The following is a 22389-nucleotide window of genomic DNA, read 5'->3' on the forward strand; positions in this document are numbered from 1 at the left end:
ACTCTTTCCTGGAAATTAGTTATTTAACTGTCACCAGAAGCAACAAGGAGCTATTGATCCTCAGTCAACTTTGCACGATTAAATGGCCATATAAATACAGCTTTCAACAGCAGATTGTATTTGTTACTGATTAAAAACATGTCAGAATAAAAGCAATTAGGCTGCAACACATTAAATACCTAAAATCCCATACAGATTGTGCTATAGTTAACATTTCTTCAATCTGTTACAATATGTTGACGGTTAGGAGTTGTACTGAATATGATCACTAGATGGCGATCTAGGTTAAAGCAGTGTGCTGCTGTCGAGCCCTGAATGGCAGGAACACAAGGCCTGTCAGCAGTCTACTGTTCTGTGGCAAGTGATCCTCCTTATTGAAGTGTACACACTCATAGCATGTAGAGCTAAGGAATATGGGATAGGATTTGGATTCACTTTTGCTGTGATTGAGGATTTTCTCACATGCTTGCGAGGGGATGCACGTTTCTGAGCCCCGAGAGCACAAAAACAATGCTGCTCGGAGATTCAGAACAAATGTATCACCCCGGGTGAGATCACACCACAGCCAGTGTCTGATTCTTAATTAGGTAAGATTGTGTTTTGACCCCAATTAGGCTTAAGCAAGATCAGGGTGACGAATTCATGCAAGTTTTTTCTAAAAATGTGTGTATTTGTAATAAAAATAAAGAGGAGTAGCGATTAAAATGTGATAAAACATGTGAATTAAGACTTAATAGGTGTTGAAAAGATGGGAAATTATGATATATTTCTGGATTTAGGGGTGGAAAAGTCTAGAAGATATCACGAGAAAGTGTTTCAACTATAATAAGGTGTTCCCATCGACATGCTGTGATGGTTACGGCTCTGAATTGAATGTTTAAATTGAAAAGCAATACACTTAAAGACAGCAGTGTCACTTTTAACACATGAAACAGCAGGAGGTTATGCCAAGCTCTGTTGGTTTTAGTTGAGGGGCAACTTATACTACATGTAGCTGATAATATAGCTGCTTTAACAGCACATTTTAAGCCAACCTTCCTGTTAATACAGGAAGCAGAAAAAACTTCCTGGGAGAGGAAATGTCATTGGTTGAACTACACCTCAGTGGTGCACGACATACAAGCTCTGCAGCGATGTAACTGTTCACCTTTCAACTTTTATTTTTTGAAGGAAATGCAGAAAATGACAGCAAGTGTGCCTCGAAGATTTTCTCAAAGAAAATACAGATGTGTGTTTTAAATATGTTTCTGTGGCTCAAAAGATGAGCCTCAACTTCACGAGTCTACTACTTCTCTAAATAAATAAGAAGTTCAAGACATAAACATTAGAAGGTAAGTGGGCTAGTTTACCAACTTATTAATGGTGTTTGTAGCTATTTTGAACTTCAGAGGTTAGCTAGGCAGATACAAATAACTTTAGCAGGTTCCTTATTTGTCTACATTTAAATGTTTTATTTTCTAAGTAGCTTTATTATAATAATAATAATAATAATATAGAGTCAGGCAACTTAGTCCCAAAATAACATCATGGAAGAACTACATTACAGACTAAAACAAATTAAGAAACGCAAAATTAGAAAAGAAAAATGTGGACAGCACATGAACATTTTATGCTAGACAGATCACCAGACAATTGATCATAATAATGTATTGTATATAATAAACAATAACACAAAGAAAGGATGCCCCGCCCCCAACAGAGGGGAAAATAACTATCAATCTTCATTGAGGTGCATTGAAAAAAGTCCTAAAAGCTGCCGTGTGTAAATTGCACTACCAACAAGGTAAAGAACTCAGAACTTTGTATCCCAGAAGTTTATAAAATCTGATGAACCGAAAAACCAAATGAGGACAAACGCAGATGCAGACGTTTACAATGGGGGTCAAACTATAGTTAGTAATAATGACACTCAGTATATTTTACCTTATGACCTACCAGAGCAGATCTCTCATCCCAAATGATATTACTATGTATTGACTTATGTGTAAGTTAAAAAACCCCCACTAAAAACATGAAGAAACTTTAAAAAAAAAAAAACTTATCTAAATACAGAAATGTCAGAGCTGTATCCCTCAAAAGTGTAAATTAAAAAAAGTTGCACAATATCCTTTCAATCCACAGGAAATGTATTTTGAGTTTCTTCATAACTTACTTTTTGAGATACACATTTTTATTATAAATTATACCAAAAACATAAAATAAATAAATAACACATTGTGCACAATTTGCAAAAACATAGCATGTACATCAAAACAAACTATTTACAATCAAATCTTGTGTGTGGGCTGTGTGTGTATAAGTGTTTTTATGAAAGAGATAAAACTACATTTCCGTGAAAATGACGTCATATCCGATAGTGCACGCAAAAAACGTGACAGTTAATGCTCACAACGTGATGACGAATTTCGAAAAGTTTTGTTGTGTTTGTTTTTACTGGATATTTACAAACCCATTAGTGTCAGGAAATAGCACTCTGGGACACAATGTATGCGTGATATATAAAGGTAAATCCTCCGGTTTTATATGCAAAAAGAATTACTGCTCTATCTTATTTGGTTGTAATTCTACTAGCATTTATCAATAGATATGCAAATCAGATCGCGCGCGCTCCCGTCGGTCTTATGTATGTTAACCCTTTGATGTTTCTATGCTCTATCTTTTGATATCAACTTATTTTATGATTGAATATTGCAAGTATTCTTTAAATATCTTGTTTTTGATAACAACAGATCATTATTTCCATTTTGCCTCTCATACTTTATGAAGAAAAAAAGTTTTTGGATTATTACATAGCTAACTACTTGGCTAAGTAGCTTGCTAAGCTAACTATTTAGCCAAGAAGTTAGCTTGGCAAGCTACTTAGCTAAATATATGGCCAAGAAGTGAGCTAAGTAGTTAGCTTAACTAGCTACTTAGCTTAATACTTAGCCAAGAAGTTAGCTAAGTAGCTAGCTTAGCAAGCTACTTATCTAAAAAATGGATACTTAGCTAAAAATGGATATATAGGAAGCAACGTTTACAATGGGGGTCAAACTATAATTAGTAATAATGACACTCAGTATATTTTACCTTATGACCTACCAGAGCAGATCTTTACATTTTTACATGCTGTAGTGCCATTTTTTTGGGGCATTTCACTTTGCTATACATCAGTACAACCCTTACATCCCAAATTATATTACTATGTATTGACTTATGTGTAAGTTAAAAAAACACTAAAAACATGAAGAAACTTTTTTTTTTTTTAAACTTATCTAAATACAGAAATGTCAGAGCTGTATCTCTCAAAAGTGTAAATTAAAAAAAGTTGAACAAAATCCTTTCAATCCACAGGAAATTTATTTTGAGTTTCTTCATAACTTACTTTTTGAGATACACTTTTTTTTAATAAACTATACCAAAAACATAAAATAAATAAATAACACATTATGCACAATTTGAAAAAAAACATAGGATGTACATCAAAACAAACTATCTACAATCAAATCTTTGGTGACGTCACATGACGTCACATCCGATAGTGCACGCAAAAAACGTGACAGTTCATGCTCACAACGTGATGACGAATTTCGAAAAGTTTTGTTGTGTTTGTTTTTACTGGATATTTACAAACCCATTAGTGTCAGGAAACAGCACTCTGGGACACAATGTATGCGTGACATATAAAGGTAAATCCTCCGGTTTTATATGCAAAAATAATTATTGCTCTATCTTATTTGGTTGTAATTCTACTAGCATTTATCAATAGATATGCAAATCACATCGCGCGCGCTCCCGTCGGTCTTATGTATATTAACCCTTTGATGTTTCTGTGTTCTGTCTTTTGATATCAACTTATTTTATGACTGAATATTCTATATATCTTTAAATATCTTGTTTTTGATAAGAACATATCATTATTTCCATTTTGCCTCTCATACTTTATGAAGAAAAAAAGTTTTGGGATTATTACATAGCTAACTACTTGGCTAAGTAGCTTGCTAAGCTAACTATTTAGCCAAGAAGTTAGCTTAGCAAGCTACTTAGCTAAATATATGGCCAAGAAGTGAGCTAACTAGTTAGCTTAACAAGCTACTTAGATTAATACTTAGCCAAGAAGTTACCTAAGTAGTTAGCTTAGCAAGCTACTTAGCTAAAAAATGGATATATAGGAAGCATGTTTTGCAAACATGACAAAAAGCTTACACAAAACACTCATTATTAAAGCAGACTGGCATTTTAGCTTGGTCTTAGCTACTTTGTTTGACCCTTTCTATTACTTTTTAAGCTAATTAGCAAACAGGGCAATTGTGACAGAAGCTAGTACTTTGAAATGATGTAACAGTGGCTATGAATGGAGAGTATAACTTCACACATCTTCAGATTGAATGATGTCTCTTTACATCTGATTATGTCACCCCCAGACCCAAATCAGCTTCCTTTGGGCAAAGTTTGTTTTTTCCCATATAGAGGTTCAAACTCTAAAATTAGATCCTTGTCCCAAGTTTGTCCCAAGCATAGATTGGAAAAAAGTCTGGTCCCTACCCCAAAAGTTTATTTTAACTAAGAAAACTAAGGAAGTGTCATTTAAACTGCTACATAGATTTTACCCCATGAAAGTGCTGTAACATAAGGTTAAAGTTGACATTGAGGTGGAATGTGGTTTTTGTGATCTGCACCCTGAAACTATCTCACATTTCTTTTGGTCTTGTGAATTCACATACAAGCTCTGGAAGGACATTGCCTCGTTTGTTAAAACAAATATTTTCAGTGGTTTTACTTTGCATTATAAATATGTCATATTTGGCTGTTTTGATCACAAAAAGAAGGCTGATGATGCATATTTTCTTATAAATTGAATTTTTCTTTTTGCCAATACCACACAAATGTAAGTTTTCAAGTAAATAAACACATTTCTTTTTGTTGAAGTCAGAGTTTGAACAGTATATCTAAAGTCTCTCCTGTCTACAAAGCAAAAAAGCTGTGATGACTGCCAACATATGCACTGCGTTGAATGTCTTTAACATGTAATCTTCATTCTTTTCCATTTAATTATTCTATTCTATTTTATTTTTTAAATATTATTTACTTCTATTTTATTTTCTGCATTGTTTATCTTTCTGTAACTCGTTTCTTCTTCTTTGTAACTGTGCGTTGTATTGCTGTTTGACATAAAAAAATATAAAAAAAAACTTCACACATCTTCTCATTTTCCTCAGAGACCTCAAAGAAGACTTCATCAGCTCAACATTTAGAAGGTAAGCAGGCTAGCTAACTATTTGACCAACATAGCTAGTCGTGCATGTGGCCTATTAGTATTTCAGAACTTGTCCACCTTCTCTCTTTCTGCTGTTTATGCTAACATGACAAACAGCTAAAACAACAACAAAAACTATTTCTAGGCCTGTCACGATAATACAATTTTTAGGATGATATATTTTCCCAGAAACTATCACGATAAACGGTAGTATCGTTGTTTTGATGTTGTTTTAGTTTTATAATGATATTAGAGCAAAAAATCAGTCCATCCTTTTCCACAGCAATGGATTTTTAAATCTCGAAAATATTAAACATTGGAATTGAAATTTGGAAAAGAAATAGTAAAATATCCTAGATAAATAAAACATGCACAACCAAAACAAATAAAATTGATTTTCAGGCTCTGTTAACAAAAAAATGCACTGCGATAAACATTATGTATTATATTATTTTATTATTAAAATAACATAAACAACTGGAATTGCTGCTTGGGATTTTTTTTTTTTCTGGCAAATCGTGCTGCCTGTCAAACATTTACAGCCTTACTTTAAACACAAAACAAAAAAGCACAAAAAGTCAATATATTGAGTCCAGAAAAAAGCTATCGTGTCCATTTCTATATATTGAATGATAAGTAACAGTGGGGTCATGATTTAGTTTGGCTGTAGCTATTTTGTGTCCAGTGCAACTCATAATCACCAATTTTACTTTACAAAGAAATGATAAAACAGTGGCTATGAAAAAACTCTCTAAAGAGTGAAATAGTACACTAATACTCTATTTTTTCTTTCCACAGATGCAGTTAAAAAGACCTCAAAGTAGACCTGTTTGGATCAACATTAGAAGGTAAGCAGCTTACTAATTTACCTAACTAATGATGTATGGTATCTTGTTGACCTCCTCTCTTCACTTGTGACCCTTTTCCATGTTTAAATGTTTGCTTTGACTTTATTTATTACTTGAAAGCACTATTTTTGCAAACAATCAACATTTGAACACTAGGCTAATATATTTTCGCTCTGTTGTAGCCACTTTGTAATGAGCAAACATGAAAAATTACTACAACTTTCAAATGATCATGAAATTTGAACCTGCTGCTTCTTATTTACTATTGTCATATCTCATGCTAGATGTGTTTACTTGTACTTGAAACTGCCAAACTGCTCAACAAACAAACATTTTTTCTGATTGGTTGGCAAATGTGTCCACTTTATGGTGTTTTCTGAGAAAGTTTTGTAATATTTTAAAGTGCTGCTAGCTCAGTGGATGCATCCTCTGCATCATATTCTCATACGTTAAAAACAAGTTTGCCTGCAACACTTGCCTGCAATTTTTATAAAAACAAAACTGAAGGCACGAAACCAAGAGGGAGAGTTCTATAAAGGAGAAGAATGAGGGGGAGACTATGTTTAAGGCGAAAGAATCAAAGCGATTTTATTTGCATAACCTGCATGCAAGCATTTACAACACACACGCATACATCCCATCACTGTAGTATCTCATCACTTCTATCTCCGCCTCTTTCCAATCTCCCTAGCCTTCTTTACATCAACTCTTTTTTTCATCCTTTTCTTGTATCTCCTCCTGCTCTCTACCTATGCAAGTTGTCATTCTCTCACCATAATAGCGCTTCTGTGCCTTCATGTTGCTGGTTGTTTGCTTGAAACGTAATCTGCAGATGTAACAGAGGAAGAAATTGAGTCTAACAAATGGCTTGAAAGGCTCACGCGGCATATCAAGCCCAAACCAACAAAGGCAGACAAAACGCCCGTCTTTTTTCCTCCCCTCAACATCTGAAGTTGATATTTTCAACAGAATAGCGCGCGGCTGACGTTCCCTGAATAAAGAAGGCTGCGTTTGCCGCTGTTGTGTTGTGTTACGCTGTCATTCTGACTTGAATGGGAAAGTTGAGGCCCGTTTGTTTGGTTTAGCTGTTGAGGAGAAATGGGTTTGTTTGATTAACATTTTGCTCGCGCATGTCAGTTTCAGCGGCGTCATTTCTATGGGGAAATAAAAAGAGCTGAGACTGAGGCTGTGAAAACTGTACATATCTATCTATCTATCTATCTATCTATCTATCTATCTATCTATCTATCTATCTATCTATCTATCTATCTATCTATCTATCTTTCTTTGGCTTTTTGGGTACAATGGGCACATAAAATCTATCTGAAATTAGCCTAACTGCCACTGTGATTATGGCTATTACTGCACACCATGACCCACACATTACTAGACATTACCTTAATCTGTGTGTGTGTGTGTGTGTGTGTGTGTGTGTGTGTGTGTGTGTGTGTACCATGGGCTCTGCTGCAGCAGAAGTAATCTGTTGGATTCACTAATGTGCAGTGATAACATTGTTTTTACTTCCCTAGTTCACAAAAATCGCATTACCCATCTATGGAGCGGTGAAAGCCATATATACTGCAGGTTAACAGCCTAGCGAGTGCTACCTGGGATGTACTTTAACATAAAACACCATAAAATTGACAGTTTCGTTGCAAAAATTGCACAGAATTAATAAAAATAACAGTGTTTTCTGTCCTTTATGTTACAGCTTGTGTGTCACTGTCTGTACTTTGCATTAGATGCCAGCTGTTTCTCTGACAGAGCCAAAAGTCACACTCTATTCTGTTTCCCAACACTTGTTAAATGTCGTCATCTATACATAAACCCATTCTCTCCTCATCTGCTGCATCCCTAATGGCAAATCCACTCACTTCCCTTCCCTCTTACACCTTACTGATTAATTAGCTGTGTTCTTAATAGCGAGTGGCGTCATATGTTGTGTTGCGAGGGTGATGCGCCATTGTTGTTGAGGTTTTGTGACTCAGTTGTTAACAAGCTGATTCTAGTTTGTTTACCATGTCTGATTGCCTCTCTTTTTTTCTCGGGGTTGTGAGGTTTTAGGAGCCTTTTGGGATCTCTTCTTCTCTCCTGTTTGTGTGTGAAAATGAGTCAACTGGAATCCAAAGAATAGTCAGAGAGTTTCTTTTTAATTCAAATGTCTGATCTGATACTGCGTATAAGTCACACATACAACTAAAAAGTGGTAGAAAAAGTACCTATACCATTATGCAGAAATAGCCAGTTGCAATATTATAATATAATACCATTGCATTATAATTACTGATGCTTTAGTATGTTTATAGACTGCTGGTTGGGTTCTTTGACCAGAACCAAATGCAATTCATGTAAGCTGAAGTACTGTGTTACTCTGTCATATGTAATCATATTAGGGCTGTCAGAATTGCTCCAACATGACGTTTGAATATTCGCTCTAAAAAAACCCTCATAGGTTTGAATCATTAGAATATATGCGCATTATGTCAATAACAGCAGGACAAACTAATACGAGACACAACTACTTGTATAGGTATTTTTATGTCAGCTTTAACATAAAACTTACCTACACATTACAAATTAAGTAAATTAACTAACCATATAATGGTTTATGTGAATCAGGAGCGCACATGCGAGAGAAAGAGAGGAGACTCCGGGCGTTTACATGCAAAAACTGAAACGTGCCGGTTAGAAATGAAAAGAGAAAAACGACACAACACAGGATATGTCCAGGACACATAGGCTGTGAGTGAGGGAGGATCGGATGGTGGCTCAGGGAGCGATGAGGAACTGTAAGCTGCACATCTGTCAGCTGCACATCTGTAAGCAGCTGTGCTCCATGCAGACATTTCTCAAACTTTATTTTGTAGGCAGGACTCAGAGATGTATATGAAGTCCGCTGTGTACAGTGTAAACAGGAATGGAGCCAGAACAGTCCCTTGTGGAGCCCCTGTGCTGCTCATTAATGTCCCAGAAACGCAGTTCCCCAACCAGACAGCCCTGAATCATATGACATGTTTATATACTGTATATGTATTATTTTTATGCCTCCACGCCGGGTCAGAGGATTGTCCGTCTGTATGTACGTTCCATTCTTGTCAACACAATATTTCCGCATATTTCTTCAAACTGCAAAAACATCCACTTACACTCTAGGATGAACTGATTAGTTTTTGGCGGTCAAAGGTCAAGGTCACTGTGACCTCACGTCTGTTCCATTCTTGTGAACACATTCTCATCGCTGATTAGATTTCAGTGATCAAAGGTCAAAGGTCACGGTCACTGCTCTCCACCCGTCCCATTCTTATGAATCTCAGGCATAACTTGAAAGAATGTCTTAAAATTTGGCCCAAAAGTCCGCTTTGACCCAGACATTAAATGATTAGAGTTTGGTGGTCAAAGGTCAAGGTCACTGTGACCTCAAGTCCATCAGATTCTTGTGAATGTGATATTTAAGGAAGGGCTGCAGGAATTTTTTTGAAAAAATTGGCACAAGAAAATAATCTCATTTTACTAATTCATCGGAACATGGCCCAACCCGATGAGCTCAGGTCTGTTATCCACATCAACACAATGTGTTAGCATTGCTTCAGTGTTGCAGCCGGCAAACATTAGGCTTATTTGAACCCTCTAAATACAACTTAATAATAGTTTAAAATACTTTATTTGCTGACTTATATCTTGTGGTGTGAATTACTTTACTTTTTTAATCTGTCAAATAACTAACTCTGTCAATTAAATGAAGAGGAGTGAAAATTTTCTCTCCCTCTATTGGCCTCTGAAATGAATGGTGAAGTAAAGTAAAAGTACCTTGAAATCTTACTTACGTACAGTGTTGAATATTCTTCACTACTTAGAGACATTAAAGATAGAGCCAGGAATGTAGGATGTATAGATTTTCTTAAGAAATCCAAAATAATTATAATTAATGTTACTAACATATGATTTAGGTTACAAACACTTATTTCTGTTTTGTGTTTGTTTTCTGCTCAAACAGTGCATGTATTTTGATTGTATTTCATTCCATACCCAAATCATATAGCATGATAGCCATCAAAATACTTTCTGCTCCATTTTAATAACCATCAGGTTTTTTTTTTTAGCTGCTCCTTTGACCCATGAATTTCAATAGCCGGTGGGATGGAGGATGCAGAATGCAGCAATGCAACAAGCCAAGTCTTAAAGGTACAGTGCAACTGGAACTGTTGGCTGGCTGTCTCACTGCATTAGAGCATTATTCTCTGAAAATTAAAAAAAAAGAACAATTAATCTTGCCTATTGCAAACTGAGCTGTATTTTTAAAGAGACAGAAAAAAAGCTAATGAGATGTAAGGTGATTTCTGGAGTTTTAAAAGAAACAAATGACCTACCTGCTAATATTTGCTAGAGGTGGGAATCACCAGAGGACCTACGATACGATTTTATCCCGATACTTGAGTCACAATACGATATTATTGTGATATGGTGAGTATTGCGATACAGTATATTACATTTTAACTGTTTAACTGCATTTTCTGTCCACAAAATTAAATTCAATCAGTAATTGCAAATAAGATAAAATTCTCAGTCTATTCATCTCACTTTTTATTTCTCCACAATGAGACTCAAACCCACAGACTGACCAACAAAGTATTCAGTCATATTGAACTGAACTGATATCAAACATGTATGGACGACAACAACTGCAGCATTTTCTCAAACTTTCCTCAACTTCAACCATTCAATTTTTTTGAATGAAACATAGAAAAAGCCTGACTTTGCAGCGTTATTTTGACAATTTCCTGACATGATATCCCGATGCACGTGGTGCCTATAGATTCCTTAGATCTTCTAGTCTCTGTGTGATTCACTAACACTCCAAAAGTTATTGTAAGACATCATAAATAGTTGCTTTTTCACACTATCTATCTTTTCAAATAATATCCAATTCTAACTTTAAAATGTACGAGTATCACAGTGGAGGTCCGGCTTAAATCAAAGTAATAAAAATACTTTATCAACCCTGTACCTCCTCTCTCCCTTCAGGGATCAATAAAGTTAATTTAATCTTCCAGTCTGATTTAGATGAAGTGAACCCCCCTCTCCCACACAGGAGCATGTTTAGCCCCTGTACCTTGTTTCCTTATCAAATACGCAATAATCTGTAAAATGGCTATGAGGTGACCCTCCCCTCGTGCCCCCCAGGGCCCCTTGACCACCTCCCCCGCCCGCGACACAGCGTGCACGGTGGGGATCCGCTGCGGCCCTCCTCTCCTCATTAACCTCGTCTAATTAGATGGCAGGGAAGTCCATTGTTTGCCCTAATGAAGCCTCAATGGAAAGACAGGGCCTCGGCTGGCTCTTCTGACACTGCTGTGAAATTACAATCCCTTCCCTCGCCATCCCTCCCTCTCCCCCCAGCTTCCCTTCTCCCTTTTACTCCTTCTTTCTGTTGGGTTTCTTGGGGAGCCACAGCTGAAGTTGTGTCAGAAAGATCCAGACACAGGCGGTAACAGACCAGCGAGCAAGGCAGATAATCCGCGCGATCGCTCCGCACATTCCCATACAGCTAATTTTGCTCCAGCAGCAGAGCCCAGGGTAGCATTAGCTCTGCTTAGTGCCCCCAGTATGGATCCTATCCACTAATTACTTGAGCTGCCGTGGTTCGCTGAGATTTAAGTACCACCTCAATTCCATTATCTTCCATCCCTACAGCTAGCCCCTGTCGCCCGGGCCCTTTGTAGTGGAGGAGCGGGGGCTGCAGGGTTATTGATACGGGCCTCCCTCGCAGATAAGATCCACGACGGTTTTGAAGGAGTAGCTCTACTGTACCATATGGATGGAGAAGGAGGTGGATGGACTTGGATCGACGCCGGAAGGGGAAACAAAGAGCGCTGAAAGGCTGAGGGAGCGCGCATATACACCTACGTGAGAAATAAAGGTGCGACAGGAGCACAAAGTGGTGATTGGGGGTTAAAATTGGATGGGGCTTTTATTCGCCCTCCAGTGTTTTTTCCCGTTTTGGCTCTTTTTTTTTCTCTTCAGAGGTGGGGGTTTCGCTCTCTGCTCACCCCAGAGCGACTAATTACAATTCACATGTCACACACTCCACACATAATAAGAGTTAGGAAACAGAATTAGAATATTCCAAAGGCCTGCAGGGGGTGTCATCTCGGGAGAAAGAGGGGAAAGTGTGTCTCTTTTTGCGTGGCATGGGAGGAAGGGGGTAGAAGAGACGGTGTTTATGTGCCAGTGCATGTGGCATGTGCGTGGTGGTGGGAGAGGTGGGTGAGTGGGTGGCTCGGGAGCAGAGGGGGGGAGGTGATGGAGGGAGTGTGAAAAATCCACAACGCTCCCACGCTGTGCATTCCTGCCGGATGCCCCCCCTTCCCCCCCTCCTCCTCCTCCTCGCGGTCCCGTCGATATGCCCGCCACCCTGCTCTCTTCACACGTCGGGTGTCGCCCGCTTGGCACGGCGGCGTGGCTGCCTGTTAGGGTGGCGGAGGGGGGTTGCGGCGGCAGTTTTTCAGGGGAGGTGGAGGGCAATTGAGTGACATCTGCTCTGCCGAGACGAGGGGGCAGGCGGGCTCCTGGCATCGGCGGCTGCCGTGTCGGAGGCGTTGGCACGAGGCTGGCTGGGTACAGCAGGGGTGGCGGCGCCGGCAGCAGGCGGTGGATGGCCTTCACGGAGAACCGTTTGCTCAAACAGCATGACATCTCCTGGAATGAAAGCACCCCCCCCCAACACACACAAATACACACTTCTGGCAACACACGCCCGTCTATGCTTCCATGCACACAAACTGGCACTCCACCCTCCTTCTCTTGCTCTGTCACTTCCCTCTACTTGACTATTTCTCACCTCACACTTCAAGTTTTCTCAAAGCCGCCATGTCCAGCACAGAATTGCCGTTCAAAGGCGTTTTCATCTGCAGTCTACTAACGTGGACAGTGTCAGGGCGACACCAGGGTTCATTTATGTTGCCAATTACTTTTCCACCGCCGCCTAGTCCCTTCCATCTCTACCTGTCTTTTATCCTCTTTCTCTTCGGGTTTCTCTAAACCAAACACCGTTAATGAACCATGAAGCTGACATCCGCAAGAAAGCAACAACTACATTAATGTGAGCGGCGGCAACATCCCAAATCTCTGCCTTGTCACCTGCCACCTCCCAAAGAGAATACATAAGTAAACGGGACAAGAAGAGGGACGGGAAAACGCGTTGAAGGAATGAGGTTTAGTAACTTTCAGTGGGATGGGGATAAACATGTTTAACTGGCTGGAAGTGTACTTTGGTTGCTATTAAAGCTTCCAAATATATATAAAAGTTATTAGCAGATAGTAATTTCCAGTGGAGGACAATGGATTCAGGTAACCCGAGGGTGACAGAAGAGAAAAAAACAAGATGAGTGACGTTTATTAGATTGTATCTAAACGAATCTACCACTCTCCTCTGTCTTTCCCTCAGAAGTTGTTTCCCTCCTCTTTCATATCACCGCTGTTGTCGAGGTACTGTGACGCTGATGCGGTGTAAATTGATTTCCCGGAAGATGTGATGGATGAATAGAGAATGAACATCTTCATCGCTGACCCCGGCGCCGATTGCTTCTCCCCCTGCCCGAGCGAGATGATTGACAAGGCTGCTAACGAGTGCCGTCGCCGGTCGTGTTATAATTTCGCTGTGTTGAAAACAGCCGAGACTCGGTCCCAAGGTAATGAGCTTCTGGGGAGAGAAGGAGGAGAGGGAGGAGAAAGGAGAGGAGAGGCTCACCCTGGGAGAGGTGAAATAAAAGAGTGGGAGTAAATAAAAAAAGGAGACAAAGCACATGAAAGTAGATTAGAAAGAAGTTGAGGTTATCATCGACTTGAGAGGGGCCGTTTCATTGTTTATCTGCTGTCTTGATGGATGTCTTTCAAGCTGGGGTAGCTGGAATGTATTCATTTCTCAATCGCTGAGAGGCAAGAAATTTCAAAAGCCACCATAAAACGTGCTATTTGCATTAAAAGTATTTGAAGTAAAAGTGCTGCGTGCTGCAGATTGCATATCTGTTTTTAAGCAAACTCTGTGTGTATGCGTGGGCAGGTATGCATCTATGTGTGTGTCATTGTTTGCATATGCATGTAGGCATGTGTAAGACGCATGCATGTGTTTGTGAGTGTAATTTATTCCTCCACGTCGGGGCTGAGGGCAGGTCTCTGTTTATTTGGATGATTAGGAGGTGACAATATGTTGCTGATGATCAGGTTTATAATCAGCTAGCATCACAGATTATTCTAACCTTGATTAAAGACCTGCAGTCTCCCTATCATCTCCCAGCTCAGCCTAACAAGATAGGACGACGCTCTGATTAATGCCAGAGAGCGACTAGTCATGACACAAAGGACAGGCCTGCATCACCGCGGGAGGACTCGGGGAAACTGTCACGCATCATACTTTGTTGTCTTTCTGATTTGTCTGCTTGATACAGGACCTTTGTCTTAATTATTTTTTCTTTTACAAATTAATCTGTGTGAGACTGATTCAGTTTTCATTACCGCGGTAATAAGGACGCCGTTGTTGACGTCTGCCGTGATTAGATATCAAAAGGAACATTGCACGGGAACGTTACTGCTGTGCGTGCATCGTCTTTTTCAAAAATAAGTCATAAACTCAAACTTTCTTTTGTCTTCGCTGACAATCATTAGTGTGACGCGCGCACGTGTGTTTCGATGCGGGGGTTTGTGTTTTCCTGGCAGAGCATTTGATTCATTACGCTGCGAGGTGTTGCCGAGGTCCCGGGCGTGTGTAGGAGAGGACTGAATGAATGAGTCGCTCTCACAGGTTGTCAGATGATGAAGGCGCTGATCCAGGGTCTCTGGCACTCCACCGGCTGGAGGCAGACGCTGCAGCCTCTGGCCTTTGATTCACTTTAGCACCGAACAGCGTGGACCAGGCCTATCTCTCTCTTTCCAGCCCTCCTCCGCCCGAGTGGGATCATCGTGTACTGTACTGCTGGCGAAAACAAACCTCCAGTTTAGCAGCAGTGTCATGCTGAGGAGGAGGTTCAGTGATCCACTGAGCAAAAGTTGCTTACTGTTTTCTTCCCTGAATTACAATTAAGGTCAAATCTTTCATCTCGCTGTTTGACTTTGAAGGAGGAATTTACTATCCCTGTAGAGGAAAGTTTTATTCAGGATGCATTTCATTTAATTAATCTTACATTTTGTTTTTTTTCAATCTTTTTTCAGGATTAATTGAAGTAAATGCATCAAGACTGCAGGGAAGCAGGTTTTTTTTTTCCATAAAAGCCCAAATTTGGTGGCCTTTCACACATTCTCATGCCACTATTCCATTATATACACTTGATACAATGATTGCATATTTTAAGAATTATTTTAACCCATTTAGGCCTACAATGCCTGGAAAAATGCCTGGAAAACCTCTGGGCGATTTTAAAATAACTCCCTAAAAAATTCAACAGAAGTATCAACGCCTACTAAATAATCGATTTTTCAGCCTCTGTAGCAGATAGAAATTAAATTCAAAAAGTATTTGAGAGCTTATAGCTGTTATATCTGAGCTCCCGCCGCTATAGTCGTCTTCTGCCATGATTTCAGTTCTGGAAAAGTCCCATGATGCATTGCGACACTCCCACATGTATTCTGATGCATTTCATTGGCCAAGAGAGCGAAAATAGGTGGAAAAAACTACAAATACTACAAAACGACGTATCCGCTTTCCTGGCTTCAATGGTAGAATAATGCAAGAGCGCCCCCGGTTTTAATAGTAGGAATGCGGTAATGTTTTCCCGACTTAAACGGGTTAAAGGAGAATAAGGGTTCTTGTTTTTAAATTAAGGCATCTTATTTTGACAGTCTTCTTTTAAATTCTGTCATTGACACTTTGCTCTTATTTTGAAAGCTGAATGTGTTTACCGTCAGGAAGTTATTCAAAACAGTTTGTCACAGTTTAGTGTGATTAAAACAACTTTTTTTAGGCATTTTATAGCTTTATTTGACAGAGGAGATATTTAGAGTGAAAGGGGGAGATAGGGGTGAAGACAGAAAAGAGGTCCAAGTCGGATTCGAACCTGGGCCGCCCACTTAAAGAGAAGTTGGATGGGCAGCTCGGTAAATTCAGTGCGCATGTAAGTGTGTGAATGTGTTTGCATGTCTCGGAGGCGGACGGAGAGGTGGGGGTTGAGGTTTTGGCTGAACAACAGCAACACAACGCAAAATAACTTTATATTATGAATCGTATAAAAATACTTTCAGTAGCTTGAAATATGAGGTTAGGGTGGCACATGAAACTCTGCCGGGACAGATTAGAGTCTGGCTGGCCACAAGACTCCAGGTAATTAATGGGAAACCCTGCTATCCCTGTAGAGGAAACTTTTATTAACTTTTATTCAGAATACTTTTTATCTAATTAATCTTACATTATGTTATTTTCAATCTTTTTTAGGATTCATTGAAGTAAATGCATCAAGACTGGTATTTTGAGACAAAAATTTTACTTTTTACTCCGCTTTTCCTTTTTTTTTAAACTTCAAATCAAGATTTAACATCTTGAACATGATACATTTAAAAATGATTGCACATTTTTATAAATAACACCACATATCCTTATTGTAATGATTTCAAAATAGCCCTACCTTGACAGTAAAATATAGTAATTAAAGTATCAAATACTGGGAAAAAACATGGAACAACAGTTACAGTGTTAACAGTACTTTTTACAGTACAGTCTACTTTAATGTATATTTGACCGAAGTGTTCTTGTGTCCAGGTGCTGTTTGGACAAGGTGCCTTATGGTGCCCCACACTGAGCTGTGGGACAGTCTAAAAGGAGGAGGTCCAGCCTCTGATTGTCTCCTTCCTCTCTGATATTAAAAGCATTCTAGTGAGAATAATTTGTGTTTAGTGCCCTGCTGCGGGTAGAGCCGTCCTGTTTGACCAACGAAGCTGACCTAATTCATCCTCTCCAAGCATGCATGTGTGTGTGTGTACTCGTATTTGTGCTAAATGCAGAATAGCTGTTGTGACTAGCAGGGCGCACACAGAGCCTTGTTGTTGTTGCCGAGAGAGGCTGTGTGTGCGTTTGAGGGCCACTGAGTATGTGACCTCTCCTCCAGCATCCCTAAAGCAGCGGCTCAGCGGGCGGGTAATTCATGCCAAAGCCCGGCCGCCCCGCTGCTCGGAGCACGTGCCCTCCCCGAGAGCCCCTCCCCCGCATGCCCCTTGACCCATGTCTCCGTGGCGATGGGGTGTCCCGTCACAGCGAGCACCTGGCACCTGGCCACCCCCCTTTTCTCTCCTTTCTCTCTCCATCTTCCCCTCACAGGCCTCATTGGGGGGTCTATAATGAAGTTTCACATCTTCATTCAGGGAGCAACAGGAAGTAGTCCAAGCCTGGAGCGCGGTCAAGCTGCTGCCGTGACGCAGTTTGAAGGATATTTCAGTTCTGGGATTTGACCCTGGGAGGCAAATACTGTACTTATTGCTGCAGGACAGCTTTTTTTTTTTTTTTTTTCTTCTTCTTCTGCCTATGCAGCCAAATGCAGCAGAGGTTTACTAGACATTGAAGAGTGATTAAAACAAATGATGACTAAAACAACTAACTTGTATTTCTTGGAGCTAGCTTGGCTTCAAACAGTCCAACACATAACCCCCTTTTAATCCACAACATGTCCTTCAAACCTATTGAACAATCAAGATAGGGCTGGGCGATGTGGCAAAAAAAAAGATCACAATTAATTTTTTCATATATGATCGCGATAAATTTCAGGTCGATTACGGTGATCAGCTGTGAGCATATTTACTCGATCAAACATGTCGGAAATGTACGTGACAAGAGCCAATGAGAGTCCACCTTTTCCTGCTCCACTACTGTTTGTAAGTTGCCAGAGAAGTAAACAGAAACATAAATAGATGTCAGCCATGACTTGGAGCAATAAACCGGGAAAGAGAATGTTGGGAAAGAGCAAATGAAATTACAACCTGTCCGCCGCTGTATCGAGAGAAAACTAACATTCACAGCACGGCAATTCACACACAGGTATGGTGCATTCAATAGCGTCAATTTTTTTTTTACTATATCGCCCAGCCCTACAATGAATGCTCTACAGTATGTGTATTCCTCAGTATCAAACTGATAAGCCAGAAATAATGATATTTAGTTTTGGCAGTACCTTGAAGTCCAGATTTATTCCACCAGCTCTTTTTCCTTCGAGAAGGAGCAAAGGTCCCCATTCCTCCTCCAGTCATCACCACTTTACAGCTTTTATTCTTCCCCTTCTTCCTTTTTCGCCTCCATCTCCAGACACGACATCGCACAACCACTGACTCAGCGAATCACTCAGCTCCTGTCTCTTCTCTCTCCTTATTACATGCCGATTAGCTGCACAAAGTGGTATAAAAAGGTGTCTAATGCAATTACCCTAGTTAGGACGTTTTAATAGTGTGCCGTGCCTCAGAGATGTATGTGCCAGCCAGCCGCTGACATTAAATCAATAATCAGCCTGTCACGCCTGCTTGTTAATTCAGCGCTTTGCATTTTATTCCCAACATGGTAAGGTTGATTATTGGTAGCAGGGGTTTTGAAGTGGGGCAGGGGTTTTTAATGATATGTGTAATGGAGTATGGGCTTCGTTGTTTTAATTTGCATGGTAGGTACTAACTGAGATTTCATCTGTGGGATACTTGCAGCCTCTCATTTGTTCAGATAAATTGCTATATGAAAGAACAGTAGTTTTATTGAGTGTGTGAAGATCTCTCCGTGCATAACTGTGTGTGTGTGTGTGTGTGTGTGTGTGTGTGTGTGTGTGTGTGTGCGTGTGTGTGTGTGTGTGCAGGAGAATGACTAAGTGAGAGCACTTCCTTTGTTTCTGTCTTTATTTTTAAAGTCCCCACTGCAGTCATAATGCATTACTCAGCACTCATTGCGAAATGATCTTACTTATTGCTCCCTAACAGCAGACATTCATAATTAATTATATCTCTTATCCATTTCATCTTGCAAATTGGGAACTGTACTTTCTTTCTTTTGGAGAAAAGGGGCAAAAGTCAATTAGGGCTCCTTTCCTTTGGGTAACCGCATTGATTAGTGGAGTTCCTGTAACCGTTTTACTTGATAAAATCAAAATAGTCTGAATACCTCCATCTTGAAAATGTGAAACCACTTAAAATCTAGAGTGTAACCAAAATGTCTATTACTGTAGATAATTCTGGCCAATTGTTTCATTTGGCAGTGGTAGAGGTACTCAGATTGTAAAAGCACCTCTAAATTATATTTTTATTTGGCAATTTAGCAAATCAAAATATTTAAAACAATGTTACAGAGTTTATGGGGTTGCTTTACATTAAAAAAAATGTAATCTAGAGGTACAGCTCTAGGTTTAGCACTACCAGTGTCTCTGGATTTGGAATTCTTCTGTTAAACTAAGTGGTTTAGCTGAAATTTGTCTTCTTAAGTTTCATAAACCAGCTGAAAACTGCCTTGGTTAAAAATGTGTCATAAATCTGACTCTACAATGTCTAGTTATTCTTTAAATTTGTATTATTATTGACATTATGTCTGTCAAGAGATTTTATGGGTAAGAAAAGTCGATGGACGGTGCTCCCATTTTTTATTGTGAACTAATTTCCACCCTACTTGTCAAATCTATTAAAATCAGCAGAAACCCCACGATACAATTTTATCCCGATACTTAAATCCCGATATTATTGCGATTTTAAGCATTTTGCGAAATGGTGAGTATTGCGATACAATATATTGCGATTTAACTGTTTAACTGCATTTTGTGCCCATATAATTAAAATCAATCAATAATTGTTTGTCAAATAAGAGAAAATTCTCAGTCTATTCATCTCACTTCAGTCTTTTTATTTCTCCACAATGAGAGTCAAACCCACAGACTGACCAACAAAGTATTCAGTCAAACTGAACTCAACTGATATCAAACATGTATGGACGACAACAACTGCAGCATTTTCTCAAAGTTTTAAAAACTTTAAGCTTCACTGCTCTGAATTTTTTTTTTAATGAAACATCAAAAAATAACTTTGCAGCATTATTTCTACAACTTCCTGACACAATATCCTGAAGGATAGGACAGGATAGTGGCTATAGATCCTTTAGATCCTCTAGTTTCATATGATACTAGTATCTCCAGTATATTCCTAAAAGTGAGCCCACTACGGCTTCCAAAAAAAAAAAAAAAAAAACATCAAATACTGACGCTGGCCGGCCATTGGAATGCTAAATATCAATATTTGGCGGCCATGAATTGATATAATATGGCCATGCAAAATTTTGAGATACTATGCTGTATCGATTTTTTACCCTACTTCTAGTATCTATGCTGGATGCTTATTGGTTGTCAAGTAAAAGTAAGGTCATTTTAAGGAGAACATGTGTGGCTTTATTGAGCTTAATTAAAGTATTGTCTAATAGTTGACTACTGGCAATTACATATTTAGATACATATTTGCTGTTAAATGTTTAGTTTCCAAGCCAATATTGTGATATCTAGCATAGGAAAGTAGAGTGGTATTTGCAAATTTTTTTAGAAAAATTGTACTAGATCCCACCACTGCCATGTTGATAAAATACAAGTCATTTACTATTCAGAACTGTGAAGAACTACATAACCTCCCCCCAACATATAGACTAACACACAGATATTTAAATCCAGTCCCTGAAGAAATCCAACCAACCAACAGCTTCCCACCTCCTACACGAGGTGTGAATCACATGGCGCCCTCAGCAGACCTGCTTCATTAGTCCTATTGGTCTTAATTAGGCCTCTATTAAGGAGGGTGACTCACTATGACAAGGCATATTAGCCAGCCATTGAGAACACATGATCCTTGGCCTTGTGGTCAGAGTGACCAGGCCTTGCGGGGAGACTCTGCCACACATCCTCAACACTGCCAACTCCATTTGGATTCCATTTATGCACAAGCACACCCCGGCATTCCCCAACAAACCTTTCCCTCTAAGTCCAAAATCCCCAACATTTGTTGCCCGGCGCGTCCCCTCTTCTCAAAGCTGAAAGTTAAGAAAAGTGAGCAAATGCACTCTTCTCATTTATCACTTTTAAACTTGAACGGAACGCACAGAAAAACCTGCTCAACCTTGGAGGAACAGCATGGAAATCAAGATGAGGCGTTCGTGAATGTGACAAAGTCTCAACACTTTCCCCCGATGCATAAAGTATAAGTTTCGCCCGTGCAATTCAAGGTTGTGAATAATGTGTTTTCACTAAACATTTTAATTAAAAAACAGCCGTATATGGCGATTCAAAGAATTATGGTGCTGCTTTTTCATCCCCCCCGTCTGCCCCCCCCCTCCCTTCGAAGCCAAAGTAATTCTACCGCGATGCAATGATGCCTCAGTTCCCTTCAAGGAGATGGCTGAAAGCAGTATTAATCATTGTCTGGTGCTGGCCCACCTTCTCTGGGTGTTTTGCATCCTGCGACATCACTTTCAAAGTCTACCTCCGAACTGGGGAGAGTGACAAAGTGGTTCTAAAAGATGAGCGGCGCCAAGCATATGGCGGGGGGGACAGCCACACTCCAAAGCCAATCCTGCAAAGAAGATGAAGAAAAGGGGGACGAGGGGGAGGAAAGGAGAGTCGGAGGAAAAGGATGAAGATTATCATCAAGAAGAAGCACCTCTTGTGTTTGTTTGAAACTTCACTTTTTGCCCTTTGCCAACAACTCCTTACCAACTTCTTATTCGGTTGATATGATTCACACTTCCACTGTGCATGTGACTAAATTTTCCCTACTTAAAAAACAAGGAAGAAAAAAAACAAAAGCACCTACTGCTTGCACCTAATAATTCTATTTTCCACACCTTTTGTTGCAAGCGGGAGAATTGTCATAATAAAGCGCGGCGCTCTGACCCGCACACACGCATTAATAAATCAAACATTGATTTGGTGCTAAGTACCTGGTGAGTGTTTGCCTCGCAAACAAATGAATGCCTCGCCATGTTCCTGTTTCCTGGCTGCCACTGATTGGTTCTGACAGATATTCAGGCTTTTGGTGGAGTAATTAGAGAGCCTCGGGGTGTGAGCCGAAGAGAGGCCTTCAGCGCTGGGTTACTTCAGTCTTTCCTCTCCCTCTCAGGTAATTGCTAGCAGCTGCACAGCCAGGGAACTGAGCCTAAAAGAGCCTTGCATCGATTCCCCTCTTACCCCCCCCCCCCTCTTCCTCGCCACCGCAGCCTCCCCGATGCCTCAGATCCCGCAGACCACTCAGATGTACCTGATGCCGCAACAAGCAAGAGCCACTGCTGACAAGTACCCGGGTGACTGCAACCAAGTAAACATTACAAATTTT

At 39.8% G+C, this 22389-nt stretch overlaps 1 long non-coding RNA gene across 1 annotated transcript in view; it reads left to right on the forward strand.

Annotated features, from left to right (window-relative positions):
* Positions 1-3473: 3473 nt before the first annotated feature.
* Positions 3474-22389, forward strand: part of LOC131962687 (uncharacterized) — a 78622-nt gene continuing 59706 nt past the window's right edge. Inside the window, exons 1-3 of the long non-coding RNA XR_009389954.1 lie at positions 3474-3668; positions 5199-5237; positions 6035-6084. This is a non-coding gene — a long non-coding RNA (uncharacterized LOC131962687). The remainder of the gene's footprint in view (positions 3669-5198; positions 5238-6034; positions 6085-22389) is intronic.

This window comes from Centropristis striata, chromosome 24 (assembly GCF_030273125.1).
Source record: "Centropristis striata isolate RG_2023a ecotype Rhode Island chromosome 24, C.striata_1.0, whole genome shotgun sequence".
Taxonomy (NCBI): Eukaryota; Metazoa; Chordata; class Actinopteri; order Perciformes; family Serranidae; genus Centropristis; species Centropristis striata.